We start from the raw sequence: 17,090 nt of genomic DNA on the forward strand, positions 1-17,090 counted from the left end.
AACAAGCAATGAACATTTAAAATTTTTCAGCAAATATTGTTTTTCATCCAGATGTTCAAATCAAAAGGTAGTAAACCTGTAATTTTCACAAAAACCGGTATTCTACCGGTATTACCGGTTTTGACTCCATCAAATACAGAAAACCGGTATTTGACAAAAATGGCCAATACCGACCACCCTAGGTCTAATGTCCTATTCGGCCAAATTACACTTTAGGTCGGAAACGGTTTGACCGTAAATGTCATTTGGCCGAAAGCGATATACAGCTGAAAGGGACATTCAGTCGAACTGGTCATTTGCCCTAACAGATCAAGTGGGCGAAAATGTCATTTGATCAAATAGATCATTAGGCCAAAATTATCATTTGGTAGAAATAGTCCTTTGGCAGAAAACGCCATTTAGCCCAAACACATCCTTTCTGCAAAACAAATATTTCGGCCAAACGGTCAAATGACCAATTCAGTCGACACATTTTCGACCAAATGTCCATTTCGGTCAAATGACAAACGACCATTTCGGTCAATAAAGCTATTCGGCTATCCATTTTTTTAGCTAAGGGGTTATTTAAATATCTACTTTTTGTGATATTTTGACCATCCCCCTCCGTCGCGCTTTTTTGTACACCGAGTAAATATACTGTCACATAATCTTGGACTCCCTAAAACCTTGGACGTCATTTTTGAACGATCCATAATAGATCTGTTTGGTCGAACGATGGCAGTATGGAGCTGAAGACCAAATAAAATTTTCGGACAAATAACTTTAGTCTAGGCCCATCTTCGGCCAAATGGATTGTTCGGTCAAATGACATATTCGGCCAAACAACTTTTCGCCTTGTGCCACACGATCCTTCTTCGTTGAAAAAAATGTATTTCATCGAGAATTTTTTTTTTGAATTCATTGGAAATCCCTCGGAATTTCCATCCAAAGTTCTTTTTAGTTTTAGCAAAAGGCTTTTTATTTTTTTATTTTTTCTCCCTATTCAGATTTGTCCAATTTTTAGATTTTGTTCTAAATTCCGAACCACTATTTTTCCAAGTTCTGGAATTTGGCTTGTTTTAATAGAACGTATCTCAGTGACTATAGAGTATATTTTTTTACATCTTAGTGAAAGTATTGCAATGAAATTTACAGCACTCGAGTAAGTGACCATTCGAGCATTCATTTGGGTGTTGGAATGAAACACCAGCTGTGGTGCACCTTAACCAAACAAGAAAGAAGTTGACTATCAAGTATGTGCCAATTGGTATGGAAAAATTGCCTTTTTTGTTGTTCTGATTGTCTACACCAATCAGCGATGAAAATAGAATCATAATGTTAATCATTGTTGCAGTTGATTTTTTTTCCAACTCAGAACAACTTCTCCATCTATTTTTCACCTGAACCCCACTCGTGTTAGGAAATGATTTACTGTGCTTCGCTCGTTCCGATACCCATCGAAGCGCGAAAGGTCCCTCAACTTTTCACGCTAGCTCACAATTTTCTTCTTAACCGGTGTGTGCCATATCGTATCCATTTATCCGGAATGGCAACGATCGAAAACAGTATCTATATTCCATTTTCTTCCTCCTATCCGTGGTGGAGTAATCTTCAAATTGTAGCGAGCAAAAAATCAACGAACTGTACCCGCTTCGAAAGCTGTGCGTTGCGCCGAGGAACATTTTTTTTCTCCAACCATAATTTCTAATTACTGACTTCCCTGTTGTTGTTCTACTGGTTTTCTAGTTGCTCGGTAGAACCTTACCATTTTAATTACCCGCACCACACATCGCATCACGTCGCCCCCATCCGCACTCTAAGAATCAGGCGCTCGATAGCTTCACGTTCAACGTCACCAGACCATGACAGATAGAGAAAAAAAGTTCTTACCCGCAGAACATTATTAATGCTTGCCTGCCCAAGTAGTGAGTCAGGCCGCGCCACCGTCACCGTCGTCGATAGGCGGCGGATCTATGCTCCGTACTAGAGCATGCTGCAGTGTGCGAACATGAGCATGGAATCTCAGGCAGGGGATGTGGGAGCACTTCCGTTCCATCCATCTGCCATGCCACGACCGAACCGTGTTCGTCCGTTATGGAGATCAGCTTTGCACCTCTCCAGCAGAAGAACAACTCGCCGGAGCAGGTTTTGCCTTCTGGCCGGGGTTCTCTATGTGCGGTACCTACTTACAGATCGATCCATAGGCTCGGGCATACCTACAATATAAACTTCGCCGGTGGTGATCTAAGTGGAGTTCTTTGCACTCGCCTCGACGACGTCGATCGAAGCGAATCAGCCTGGCGTTTTGGTCTAGCGCGTGTAAATCGATCAGCGGGTTGCAGATTTTCTTGGTGTGCTCGCACTGATGAGAGTTGACAATGCGATCGTTAGAATAAAAGATTGGAGAGCATTTCTCAATTACCTTATTGAATGTTGGTTACAATTTAACTTTCGGGATTGGTACCCACAGGAATACAACGTTCAATTCTTAATGTCGTCTATTGTCTCATGTAACAGACTGAATTGTAATCGAAATACAATCATTCATACACAAAGACGGAGTCGAAATGGTTTAATAAATGCAATGGATGATCAGCAATATAACTCCGTTTCTGAATTTCTCTCTGCTGTTTTACATCACCACCAAGATAATTGAATAACGATATTGATATTACTTGCGTAAAGTAGTTTGCCGAACCGAATTGACGGACGTGACGGACGTCAAACAGAGCTTCTTGAGGAAGACAATGTTTGTTGAACATATTAGCAGGTGACAGGGTAAATATTGTCTCTGCTTCCAGAAAGTTGAAAAAATAATGCTATGTCTGGCAGATACAGGAGCTATTTTATGAAGTCCCCGATCCGCTCTATAAACGTAGTGTAATTTACAGATGATTTATTTAAAAAAAAATTATCTGAGGTATCTACGTCATCGAGAGGACTAATTCGTTACCGAATATTGCTTCCCAACATCTGAAAACTGACTTCTTTACATTAAAAAAAAACTTAATTAACCGAGTGGTGGTACTGCCTTCTTCGCATTTATATAGTTAGATTCTATTTTCCTAATAACTTTCAAACGCAATGGTCAATCGTTATTAAATTCAATAGTGATTAATAGTGACTTGTTGCAAAAAAATCGGTCAAGCATTACTATATGAAATATGTGGCTAATGTTTTTCGGTTTTCGTGTGCACACTCACACACATACATACATACATAAATACACACATACACACGGACAGACAGACATTTCTTCAGCTCGACGAGCTGAGTCGATTGGTATATAACATCATGGGTTTCCGAGATTTCTATAAAAAGTTCGATTTTTGAGTGAAATGATAGCCTTTTGTTACAACTTTGTTGTACGAGAAAGGCAAAAATTTGTTTGTAAATTCCACTATTTTGTTCAGTATTTCCACAAAATTCTTCAGAAAATCAACTAAAAATTGGATTGAAAGTCCTACGCATGTGCTTGCAAGGCTAATTTGAAAATGACAACCCATAGAATATAAAAATAACAATTCCCTAAAACCTTAACCATCTCACAAAAACCATAGGAAATCATCCGTAATTTAAGTTTCCTTACAAACTCAAATTTATAATAATTCAATTTACATTACATCACGCCAGTATAAACCGGATTAAGAAAAAAAGAAGTACGCACTGACTTTGACTTTGACCGCGTGCTGCTGACTACACCTCAACGGTTTTGCTCACGACGATGAACTCAGAATCCATCCCGGTCGGTAGGAATGTGCAAAACATCTCAAGCTCAACTTGTTCGAGTTGCGATGATGTGATGTTGACGAAACTTCTGAATAAAAAGCGAGTTGAAATGAAGAAAAAAAAATTACGCCTTGCACGACTTACAAAAAACAGCCAAAGAGAGGGAAAAAAATCAACAAACTTCTGTTGAGTAATCCCGCGGTATAAACGTCAGCTTATGGTACGGATGGTACTCGGGTAGGGTAAAAAATGTATCCTCCGCCAATCATAATGAAGCACCGATGGGGATACATAAATGGAGAGGTGACCTCGGGAGCACCATCCATCCATCTTCAAAACCGGCGCGGAACCTAACAACAAGCAATATGAAAGAACTTACGAACGCAAAAAAAAAAGTTGAACATTCATACAAATCGGCGCGCAGAACATCAGAACCTTATTACTGGAGGCTCCACCAACATCCACTCTTCGGGGTTCTGTGTCTGTTTTCAGTTTCGTTCAGATCCACAACAAAAACAACGAACTGCTGCTCGCTCGCAGGTTCATTGATCTCTTGCTTCATATATGCGGTTTGGTCGCTGTTGGTTGCTAGAACGTAGAACGGCAACAACAACAAACAGCACACTCGCTCACTCACTCACGATGGGTTTGGGTTCTGATGCGCGCAAAGTTTGTATCATCATCACTGCCATCGCCGCGCCGGGCGATCGGACCGACGACCGTGCGCGGGGAAAGAAGGAAGAACTGAGGCACCACGCGCCCTCTCTGGTTGGTAGGCAGAATGGTTCTGGAAGTGGGCACACGAGTAATGTGCGCAAAAATATGGGGGACGTGATGTGAAATGATGAAATTGGATCAAATGACCTCAGAACTAGGTTGTGACGGGTTTCAAGGTCACGATTGGGGCTTTATTTTATTTTTTCGCGATTAGATGGACTTGTTGAAGAATAGTATATTTATCCCAATAATCACTCAAATTTGAGCATCACTGAAATAAAATCGATTGCCAAATGAAACAACTGAATTAAATCCATGAAATTGTCCCAAAAATTTGATTACCTTAAGGTCACTCCTGACGGAATCCAATTTTCAAAGTACTCGCGTTTTCTAGGGCACACCATTCGATACGGAAGCAACGCACAACAGTCATTTTTATTTTTTCAGCTTTGCTGCGTCGCAGCATGCGTGAAAAAATAAAAATGACAGTTGTGCGTTACTTCCGTATCGAATGGTGTGCCCTTGAAAACGCGAGTACTTCGAAAATTGGATTCCGTCAGGAGTGACCTTAACGTAAAAAAAAGAATGTTTTCGATTATGATGAGTCGTTCACAAGAGACCAAAAAGAAAGCATTCGAAACAGTTCGAGCTTAATAGGCTGCAACTTTTCACACCATCAGCTCCTATCGCAAGTGCGAAACTTCTACCGCCGCACCGAGCCAAAGCAAGGAAGAAATTAACTTCACACGCCGCATTGCTTCAGCACACGTCGTCGTCGTCCAGCGAAGCGATACCTACGTTGAGAGCGAGCACGTAGGAAATGAATCGAACCATGAGGGGATTCATTCGATGGATGAATGCGCTGCATGCTTTTCTCTCGACTGTTCTGTTTTTCGCAATCGTTCATTGATAGAGGGGGGTTGATTGTGAGAAGCTTTCATGCTGTGTTTGTATGCAGTTAAGGCGAAATCAGGAAGCTTTCGCCACAAAAAAGCATTTTTGGTTCTCTGGTCCTTTGTTTTGAGTTTCTGTTTTCTGGATTCTGGATTCAATGGATGCATGAGAGATGATTTTCTTGTGGAATGGTTAGTTCCCGGGTTAGATCATTGCCGTTGTACATATGTGTTCATATGACAAAACACGTAATGATATGACATTGTGATTATAAAGACTTGATACTATAGCGTGCGGTTGGACGGGCTGGACCCCATTGTTTGTTACAGGGCCAAATTATACCAAATACGTTAACATTGTTATAATATCATAAAGTTTTCATACTCATATTAAGTGGACCGGATTAGTTCAAATTTTCATCGCTATTGGCCGTTCACTGAATGACCTTAAGTAGCGCAACGTTTCACAACAATCTCATACTAATTGAATGTTGATTTACATTCTAGCTTTTGGTAAGCCATTCCAGCCATAATCAGCCGATTGGTTGCTCGTTATACTCAGTAAAAAAAATATTGTATGCAGTACAACAAATTGATTAATATGACCGGATTTTTCCCAGAGTCAGAAGTTCTTTCAACCTATTCTAAATCAAGAAAATTTTACGAGTGGATTTGATAAAAAACGAAACGATGAGTGCAAAAACTACTTCATTTCTATTTTTTATTTCATACTAGTCGACCCGGCAGACGTTGTCCTGCATAGCAGGCGAAATGTGCGTTGTGAACTGCCTATCCGAAATTCCCATAAGATTTTCAATTTTAGTTTTTTTTACGATTTACTCAACCTGATTCGTGACTTCGCATGAGGAAATATCATATAAACCCGTCGGAAACGATAATGAATATAATTGCTGAAGTAATGAAGAAAATCTATCCAGCCGTTTCTGAATTATGCGGATACGAACACAGACCATTTCATTTTTATTATATAGAGAAGAAGATAGATTCCTATACTGCCCTGGTTCGCATTATGGGACTCGATTTTGATTTTCTTTTAGAAATAAGCTTAGGAAATATGCCCTAGCTGAGCAAAATCTGCTTTAATGTCTTAGTTGTAATGATTTTCACGGGTATTTTACTTCATGCAACAGTTAAACAATATAGCTAGCTGACGCCATCTAAAATTGGTTAAAATCTTAACATCATTATCATTTTCAAAAAATGGTTATACTTTGATGCCGGGAAACACATAAAGCAAGAAGTTTTTTGCTGGCAGGTTCTAGGAAATAACGCACCACGCGCCGGCGAATCAGAATTCTAGAATGAAAAGTGCGTGGAGACGCGTAGTACTTTGTAGGTTAGTTCCACTTATGGATATGCGTTATTTCGAAAAAAAAAATCGTTTCAGTTGATTCGAGACGAAATTTCGCGGAATTTTAGCATGGTGGCATCAGTTTTTTTTTATTTCGTTTCGTTAAATTCTAAAAATTTCGCCAACAAGCTTGAGTAGCTTTTAACGAAATTTATTTCCAATACCAAACTTCATTTAATCGAAAAATTCCTGCTGCGTCGCTGAACAAAACCATGAAGGTTGTAGTCCAGATTATATGATAAGGCTCCCCCAAACCTAAGCGATTTCATCGCCGTGACGGTGACATCTAGAAAAGCGGCTCTATCATTGGGTCGCTGTCGGCAATGTTGCTTCTACGCTTCCATGTCAACGGCGATAGAATCGCAGTCGCCAAGCGATAGAACTGGGTCGCGATTGTCGCATCGCGTGTGTTTGGGGGAGCCTTTACCCGGAACTCCACTCTTCAGCGTTCTGTTAGAAATGTTCTTCACTATAATTTTCATCTACTCAGTGACTGAGTAAACTTATATTGTCGTCTTTTTTTCCATAGTTTTGAGTAGTAAAATTTCCGTAGGAAAGAAAGGGAGGGCAATACAATTTTACTCCGTCACTGAGTAGGTAAAAGTAAGCGTAAAGCAAAAACGAAATATGCATTTGTTGATCAATTCATCATATCATTTCGATAAGTTGGTCGATATCTATCTTAATCGTAAACAATTTTTGATGGCTACAATCAATTCAATATGATCAGCATCGTTCATCTGGAAGATCTATTGTTTTGATGTTGAATCTATTTATGTCCAATAAAGGCCTTCAAGATAGAAAATGCGATTACATGCTCAGCCGGAACTACTAAAAATTGCGTCCAAATAGATTAAATTTCTTCAAAAATATGACAACCCAAAAACTTGATAAATGATAGCATTTAAATGAAATGATGATTTCGTTAAAGTTAAGAATGATCTTTCATAATTTTTTGATACGGCTTGTAGACGGCAAGATCACCTATCTTGTGGTGCTTTCCCTAATTTTAGTGCAATAATCATTTTGACGAAGCAGTATCTTTTACTCATATTTGGTTTATCCCATTTGAACAAAAATATGTTGGATTTTGCTACAGATTTTATATTTAGAGCAACATATTGTTAATACATTCATTGGCCGTCTCCGTCGTTTTGTCTTTCTTTTCTTCGGGTGGGGTCTGGGTTTGACCAGGATAGGTCGATCATGTCCGGAATCTGTTTTGGTGTACTTGGTGAAGTGTTGTTTGACGGGGTGGAAGGTTTTGGCTGTGGTGATTCGGCTGTCGGAAGATATGGAGCTGGCTCTTGAGGTTTTTCTGTAGTAGACAAAGTTGGGTTGGCTTCCTCCTGTGGTGGAGCAGATGTCAGTGCCGAAGCCGAAGTAGAAGCAGAAGTAGAGACAGAAGTTGAAGCAGTAGTAAACATAGGACAGTGGGCCAGGCTCGCTCTGACGGCATCCTCGGCGGATTCGGCAGCGGCGGCGGCAGCTGCAGCCGCAGCATCTGCCGATATGAAAGCTGACTGAATGTTGGCCGATCGATAACCTGATTGATCAGAAAAGTTGAATCCATGTCCGAGACGATGACGGTGGCCGCCGCTACGACGTTCCTCGGACGATTTGGCGCAACGTTCAGGGCGCTGTTTGCGATCTTTGCATTCTTTTTCCTCACGGCATTCCTTGGAGATGACTCAGATCGCTCCTTGCTGTGACGGCGATGATACCGTTTGGATCGTTTCGAGTTCTCGTAGTCCTCGTCGCGGAAATCGTTAGCAGCCGCAAAACCAGAGTTGGCCCCCACCTCCGCTGCGTAGCTACGAAGTTTGTCGAACAGCCGGAACGGCGATCGGCGGTTGACTTCCGGCGTCGGAATGCGGACTATTAGATAGTCCTTGTGGCGCATTCGGTTCTCGCAGCGCATGCACAGATCGTAGTTGAAACACTGCAAACACTTGTACCGATGGCCGCGGATGGTTTCGTCACACACATCGCAAACAATGTTACTATGAAGCGGTAGGTCTTCCGCATCCGTGCATGATGGTGGAGAGTCGAACTCAACACTGGGGGCAGCTGATTCGGTTCTGGGAACCGCGGAAGCATATTTCATCGGGGCGTCCGTAGATTGCTGCTCGGAAGTTTGCTTTGGTTGGGGTATCTTGTTCGCACCTCTGACATAGATTCGCCGCTTTTCCTGACTTCGTCTCCAAGCGTTCATGTAGTCATAGTAATCGGCATGGTTAAGGATTATGATCTCATCGCCTTCGTCATCAATCCAGACGAACTTGATTTCCTCGTACTGCAGCAACTCCGGATAGCGGACCACAACCTCGTTCTTCAGATTGTCGAAATGGTGGCAGATCTACCTATGCCTATCGGTGGTCAGCAGGAAATCGTCCTTTTACCCGGACTCCCGGAGAACTGTAACTTTCATTGCTTTTGGGAGCACCATTTTGTTTTTCTTGCTGTCGCAAATTTTCCTGAATCACTTTCTAATGCACTGTTTGTTAACCAGAACTTAAATTTTTATCAAAGAAAATATTTAATATATCGAGCAGACCTTGGCACTGTTTTATCTGGGTGTTGATACCCAGATTGATATTGATCACACTTTCCAAAATAACCGAACTTAGTAGGACAAAACGATGATTTTTTCCCGACCGACACGAATGGACAACAATTTTCGAGTGAATACTTTCGGATTAGATTCATGCGTTATATATTTGTCGAACAATTAGAAAACGAAAATTACATGACGACTTTGGTTAAAAAAAAGTAGATTATTGTTTCGCTTTTATATCCTTTAGTATGTTTCACTGCAGATCAGCATCACTTATCCAAGAAACATTTAGTCGTACCACAAGGATCGGAATTTGATTAGAAGGTACGCATCAGCTTCAGCACAGACTGTTTGTCAACGATCTAGGCTACATTAGCAAACCATTTTCAAAAGTTGTGATTGGATTCCCAGAACGTTTCAATAGGAATTTCCTGGGAATAGATTCAAGAATCTATCTTGTTGAGTACGGATTGGACTCCTTTTGCTATGTGAGTCCAACGCGTTATATACTGATGCGCCAAAACCGGTCAAAATAGTACTAGGTTATGATGCTTTCGGATAATGGATAGTAGCCGCCGCTACAAGAATTCTCGAACATACACAACAATTGTTATTGTATAGGTTGCTGCAAATAGATTCGAAAACATTCCTCATTTACAAATTACTTGCGGAATCGATGCTTTTTCTCAGAATTCTTCTCAATAGACTGGCTTATCAACATCGTCAATACTTTACCAGCACGGATTGTGTAGAACTGGATCCGTGGAAGCATCTTATAATTAAACTTCACTCATGGTTAATCATTAATAACCTTGCATAACGATCTTTCTCACAAAAGTTTATCGTATATCTTATGGGACCATGTTCTGACATATGCGACCATGTCTACGATTCGTCACTAAAGCGCTGTCGCTGTTAACTTTTTTTTTTTGCTTTTTTTAAATGGTTCATGCTCTATTGGACACATAACACCCAATTGGATGCTGCTTCAACAACTATTCCATTCGAGGACACCCAAGCATAGTTTGCCTCAAAACCTACATGCGAAATCGGAGGACTGTCATCTTTTTTTTTTGAAAATGGTTCAATTCGATCCATGAAACTAAATTGGATTCGCCTTCAATAACTATTTCGTTCTAGCACTTCGCAGAATTCCCTGTAGTATAAGCATTAAGGTTTATAGAACCATCTTTGTGATATAAAGAACCAAATTCAAATGATCACTAAGAGCCTATTTCACCTCTAAAAGGAGAAAATTTATCTTTTGTTATACGTTTATACCATATGTACTACGGGAACGGTTCGCCACTTCATCTCATGGCTCCTATTTCCATCCCATCAAAAACAAAGCAATGGAAAGGAATTTGGTTTGTTTATTATTTTTGTGATTTTTTTCAGCAGTGAGCACGCATGTTGACAAAAAGAAGCGACAAATTTGGTGCCGTATTTCTTTGTTTGGCGATGAGATGGATATATGTACAGTGAGATGGAGATCGGAACAGATCCCCTATATCTACTCAAATGCTTGAAATTGAATAGCCCGTGTAACGTTTTTAATTTGGTTTGAATGGCCTCTAAGCGCAGGTTTCAATTCTAAAATTAAGAGAACAGATCTTTGGTTACGCGTAAAGACCTTAAGGCCTATAATCCAGGGAATTCTTAGAATACCTTCAAACTGGCATACTAATGCCATGAAAACTTTCCGATCACAATCCGATCATATTCTCAGGCGGTTTTAAATGGTGCAGAGGACTCATCAAATTCTGTTTACGTACACGACTGGCACATGTGGAAATCGCGGTTGATATAAAGAAGAACCCCACAATAAAAAAAAACGAAATAAAATGATTCATCTGATGATTTTGAAACAGGAACTACAACGATAGAACTGTATGAGAGCTTGCTTTAGCATTATCTTTAACATCATAATTTGGTGGGCATAGTGAAATTGAATTTTTATCGGAATTGAAATCCGAACAGGAAAAATCTCTCACGTTCAGCTTCTGCACACACCCACGATAAGAAGCACATCGTGATAGGTATTTATCACAAACTGATATAAAAATGACCAAATTCGGGGGCATACGCTCAACAATAAATCAATAAATCTAATGCTCCACATGCGAAGGGACCTGTGGTGATGATGTATTAGATATTATCCTAGTTAGTCATATCCTCAATGATCTATGAATAAAAACGGTGTCTCGACTGTTAAATATACGTGATGGGATTCGGCTTTACAGTCTCAAAATTGTTCAAACAATAATGTTTTAACTGCCCGTCGTTTCGGCTGTGTTTGGCAGCCTTCTTCTGGGGGAAATTCGTTTTACTGTTTTCGTTGTTTTGTTACACTGTAATCTTGTGTCGTGTTGTCATTCATGTTTTCTATTTTGATTATCGTGAATTTTATCAAAAAATATTGTTCAATTTGTTCGCACTATCAATCACGGACCCTGTTTAACTGTGTTTAGAATATTGGCGAAAACACCAAAATCAGCCGACATAGATCAAGTTTTCACGACCGCACACCTACCAAACGATCAGACTACTGACTGACTGATGTATGCCTCCAGTTCATGTTCGTGTAAATTTTCGTTAGAACATTTCTTTGAAAGATACATGAAGAGAAACGTACGTTTAAGTCTTATTTAAGATTAAGTTATAGAAAGTTAAGAGCATCAATGATTCAGTAACATGTAAAATCCATGATTTTTTAGTGTGTAGCACGTGCTATTTGTACTGTGGAGAAATTTTTCACATCTATGAGAGCCTTGGAAAATGATCGCGAAATTTGTGATTTTGTTGTATGGCACAGTATATAGGAAGAAAACAGAAATGTAACTGCAGATATATCATGGCCTACTTGTTTAGGGAAAATCCATTCATTACGTAACGCAAAAATCGTCATTTTCAACCCCTTTTTTCCTATAACACACTTTTTGAATGAAACATCTAAAAAATTTGTATGGATGGTCATACTTCACTCGAGTCTCCCTCTAAGCGTTACGAAATTTATGGATGCAGACCTATTTATTTATTATGTTTCCACTGATTTGAAGATTATCAAAACAGAATTCGATAAGTCTGCCTTTAAAAACTCATGCCTGTTCTTCCACTTTAGCCAGAATTACAAAAAAGTCATACGAAATTTGTCGCATATTGTGAACAATTAAGTTTACTTTACTGGTCAGCAATGTGGGATGAAAAAGATCTTCACATTGAAACAAGTTTAAAGAAGAAAATTGAACTTAATCAAACATCATCTGATTTAAATCGTTAGCCATTGGGAACTAATACCGCTATAAAAACGCCATAGAACACTCGCTTATTGTTAAAAAAAACACAGAATCGCCGTCTTAGTCCAAAGGTGACACAGACTGAATACTTAACACAACACAACGGGTAGATGTCTACAATAATACGGCAGAATGGCAGTTTTCTCCTTACTAGAGTGAGAATCGAATCCACATGGCCAAGAAGGCTACAATACAGGCGAGACAACGTTCGAGAACGCCATTTTCCTCCGTTGCATCTCTTAAAAATTTGGTAACGATTGGGATGTTGATGCGGTCCATCTCCGAATTATTTCAATAATTGTCATCATGGAACTGGCCCCGATGTTTCTTTGAGAGGCACATTTATTGCAGTCAAATGCTTTTCGAAATTCGTGCCGAACGCTTCATGGAGATGAATGTTTCACACTCTTTTCGAGAGTTCAATGGTGCCTTGAAAATAACAAAAGCGTCTAGTATCCGTGATGTGCACCGCACGCTTGAGGAACAAAAATTTAAAAATCCAAATAGCTGATTGTTTGACTTTTCAAATATCAAACGGAACACAAAGATTGCAGAAACTTACATAATCAAATTCGTTTTTAATTTTTTGTTTTGACTTTTCCTTTGCTTTTTTTTAATTTATTCATATATGTATTCTGATATTTTCTTCTTGTTAAATCTACAAGATTTTTGTTTCAAGAAAGATCTTTTGAAACTGTTTGCATTTGGAAATAGTGTAAAAATTTTCAATATTCGTCGATAGAAAAAATAGTGTTTTGGAAACATCATTGCCTTTGAAACTTCATGGCTGCTTCGAAGTTTGTAAAATTCACGCAAATATCCAAAACTAACATTTTTGATTGCTTTTTTGGATTGTGATATTTTCAAAATACAGGAAACTTTTTCTTAGTTCAATTTTTTTAGGCCGATATAAATCATGGCTACTCTAATCAGTTTATCAGTTTATAATAACTCCAAATTTATCCTCACAAATGCTATTCATTAATCGATGGTCCCTTTAATATCGAGATATTTGTGTTGAAAAATGGGGCCGAACATTGAAGGGCCGTTAGGCCTAATATATCATTTGGTCGAACAAACCATTAGATCCAAATCCATCTGGACGAAAGTCATTAGACTGTAAATTTCATTTTGCCGAAAATGCCGTTTGGTCGTTTCGTAAAAATTCACTATTTAGCCGAACGGGTCATATATCTGAAAATGTCGTTCGTCTTGTCTTGTCTTGTCTTGGCACATGCACAGCCAGTATTCATATATCTGAAAATGACCAAAAGTGCCGTATGGCCGAAATTTTCGTTCAGCTGAAATGGCCATTTGGCCGAACTGGTCATATGACCGAAAATGTCGTTTGGCCTAACAAGTCATATGAACAAAAATGACAAACAATATTTCTGGCTATACGATCCGTGTTGAGCGGCATAAATCAGACAGAAGTGTTTGCAGCATCATGAATGTGACCAAATCTGGTCACATATGAGTTGCAGTGACCTACATGGAACATGTTTGCTGCTAGGGGTTTAGCCGGATGACATTTTCGACCATATGATCCGGTCGGCGAAAAAGCTCTTTCTGCCAAAGTATCATTTAGGCCAAACGGCATTTTCGGCCATATGATTCATTCTTTAAAACAACCTTTTCTTCGACCTTTTCGGCTAAAATGCCTTTTTTGTCCAAATGATCTATTCGGCCAAACGACTTTTTCTGCTAAACGACATTGTCGGCCAAATGACCCATTCGATCGAACGATTTCTTCCGCCAAACGACCACCTCGACCTGACAATACTTTCTGTCTTAAATGATCTGTCAGGCTAAACGACTTTTGCATCCAAACGTTCTTTTCCACCGTATGTCGCTTTCGGTCGAATGACATTTTCGGAAACTCCGTTTTAGACCTAATGAGCACTCCGGCGAAACATTTAGTTTGCCAAATGGAAATTGGCTAGATGTGTTTCCACCCGACGTGTTATTCGGCATAGAATTCTCAAGATTAAACAAAACCTTACAGTTTTAAATGTTTTGTATTTCTAACAGAAAAATAAGCCATACACCGTATCTGCAATATTTTTCTTTTACGTTAAAAATTTCTTCTCGTTTCATTGTCTAAATCAATTTACAGATTAATTTAAGGTCAACTTTCCCAGAGAACCTATATTTTTTGACGGCCTCTAACTATTTTGAAATCAAAAACAGGAATCTAAAGAAAAGTGCAGCAGAGTGAACCGGCATTAAGAATTCGCCTAATGTTGGTCTTAAATTAGGTCAATGATAAGCTCAAATACGATTTCAGCGTTGAAAAAGGTCTAATTTTTTTGAAAGTTATTTTTAAAAAATATTTGATTTAGTCAATAAAAGTTTTCCTACGAAAAATGTCGATCATCTCAATTTATAAAATGTTGATAATTTCCGATTTTGTTTTTCAATTTCTCAAATTATCTACATTTTTCAAATTATCTACAAGTTTCAAAATTGGAAAATTCTCTAAAAATGTTGTGAACAATTCCTAGTTACTTTCTTAATTAAAAAATACCGAATTATTTCTAAACAAACCCTATTTAAAGTATTTAAAGTTTTTTGAATTAAAAAAAAATCAAAATATAGGAACTTGTTTCAATTTTGAATACTATTTTATACATATCAAAATTTCGGAAATATTCCATTTTTTTTATTCCAGGTTTTTGAGATTTTTAACCTTTTGGGACTCACCTGTCGGAAAAAAATACTTGCACCGTTATATGTTGTTCACAAAAGCCCGCCGCGTGAGTGATTCAGAACCAAGCGAGTTCCGGAAGGTTTAAAAATGTAATGTCCTTAAAATTTGCAATGATTTTACTATTCACCGGACTTATTAAACAAACCTAAAGTTCACCGATTTTTAAGGTACTGTAATATTTCGTTTTTATCGCCGAATTTTTATCGCTGAATTTTGAGGTTTTTGCACAATTTGTCAAGTGACGTTTGGTCGACTGACACTTCGATGGAAGGATGTTTAGTAGAAGGGACATTTAGTCGAATGGGCAGTTGAACGAAAATTGCAGCCGAACAAATCGTAGGGCGTTTGACCTAAAGGGTGGGTTTCTGGACATTTAGCCGAATGACATTTTTAGCAAGGTGAATACAAAGAATATATAAGAATATATAATTATATAAGTCGAATGACGTTTGGTTAAATGGCATTTCGTCGAAAGGACGTTCAATCGAGAGGACATTTGTTTGAACGATCATTTAGTCGAAAGTGAATTGCAGGTAAATGATTCATAGGGCAATTGATCTAATGGGTATTTCGTTAATAATCGGCACATGTAACCAGTGTTGGTAAAATCATGCTCAAATCTCACTAACCGAAGCCTCATGCGCGAGCTGACTCGCTTGCGATTCTGCATGGAAAGCATCGTGCATGAGTTTTTCACGCAGAATCGCAACGTTTCGCTCATTTGCCAAAAAATGATTTCGCTCCAAAAAGTGTCAAAACCCAATCGAAGCGTATTTTATGTTTACTCGTGGATTTTTTATCTATTGTTTTAAGCAAAGAAAGTTATTCCGATGAATTTAGCGAAGAAGAACATGCAAAAAGCATGCAATAATGCAAATCGCGAGTCCACTCATGGATGATTCTCTGGGCCATGAGTCGGGTGAGGTTTGCCTCGCGCTTAATTTGAACCGTGGATGAGATTTGAGAATTTGAGTTTTTACCAACACTGCATGTAACATTGACCGCCGGGATTTATTGGCACTTATTTATTTCATGATTGATTGGATGATCATTATCATACTTAGAAACGTTTATTTTGCATTTACAGAGAAACAGACGTCTCACCAAGTAAAAAAATGCAATCGAAATCATCGTCACGGAAACATTATCGACCAGTGTTGGATCACGCCATGATTAAAATTGCATGACCAGGAGATAGAAACTATCGTGAATTTTTAAGCGATCTGAAAAAAAACCAGTAGATGATTGCTGGAGCCTTAATGTCTTTATCACTGAACTAATAAAAATGTTATTATTGTAATAATCAAAAGTAAGCAAGCCGTCTGGTGGCATAATTTTGAATAAAGCTTTAATACATTAAGATTTACAACGATAAATGTGCTCAACCACAGCATATCAGACCAAGGTTTGAGCCATATACCCTACGAATGCATAAATGGTCATATGGCTTGAAAACCTAGCATATAATGACTGTTAAAGTGCTTGAAAAATAAAACACTGAGCTGCAAGGCACCAATGCCAACAAAGACAGGAAGAGATTAAATCTAAATGCTTTTTTGTTCTACATGCAAACATATTTCAAATACATGCCTTTTATATTTACCGCTGAGCTTCTAAAAGCCCTGAATTGTTGTGCGTTTTTCTAAAAAATGTCTTTCTGAATCAATTCAAATGTGAAATGTGTAACGTGACTTCTGAATTTTTCAAATTATTAAGAAATTTATCGCCTTTGCATCCAATATCCACGGTAGAATCCGTTTTCATGCTTTTGTTTTATGATAAATGAAAAAAACTAACATGACCACACAAAGCACAGTTGTAAAACAAAATAAGTTTC

General features: G+C 38.6%; 1 protein-coding gene and 1 pseudogene across 3 annotated transcripts in view; one reads left to right on the top strand and one right to left on the bottom strand.

Annotated features, from left to right (window-relative positions):
• The window catches only part of LOC134210687 (PR domain zinc finger protein 1), a 199,601-nt gene that overhangs the window by 36,187 nt on the left and 146,324 nt on the right, over positions 1–17,090 (top strand). The gene's annotated exons all lie outside the window — the stretch shown is intronic.
• Positions 7,824–9,219, bottom strand: LOC134209167 (uncharacterized; annotated as a pseudogene).

Source organism: Armigeres subalbatus, chromosome 2 (assembly GCF_024139115.2).
Source record: "Armigeres subalbatus isolate Guangzhou_Male chromosome 2, GZ_Asu_2, whole genome shotgun sequence".
NCBI classification, from domain to species: Eukaryota; Metazoa; Arthropoda; class Insecta; order Diptera; family Culicidae; genus Armigeres; species Armigeres subalbatus.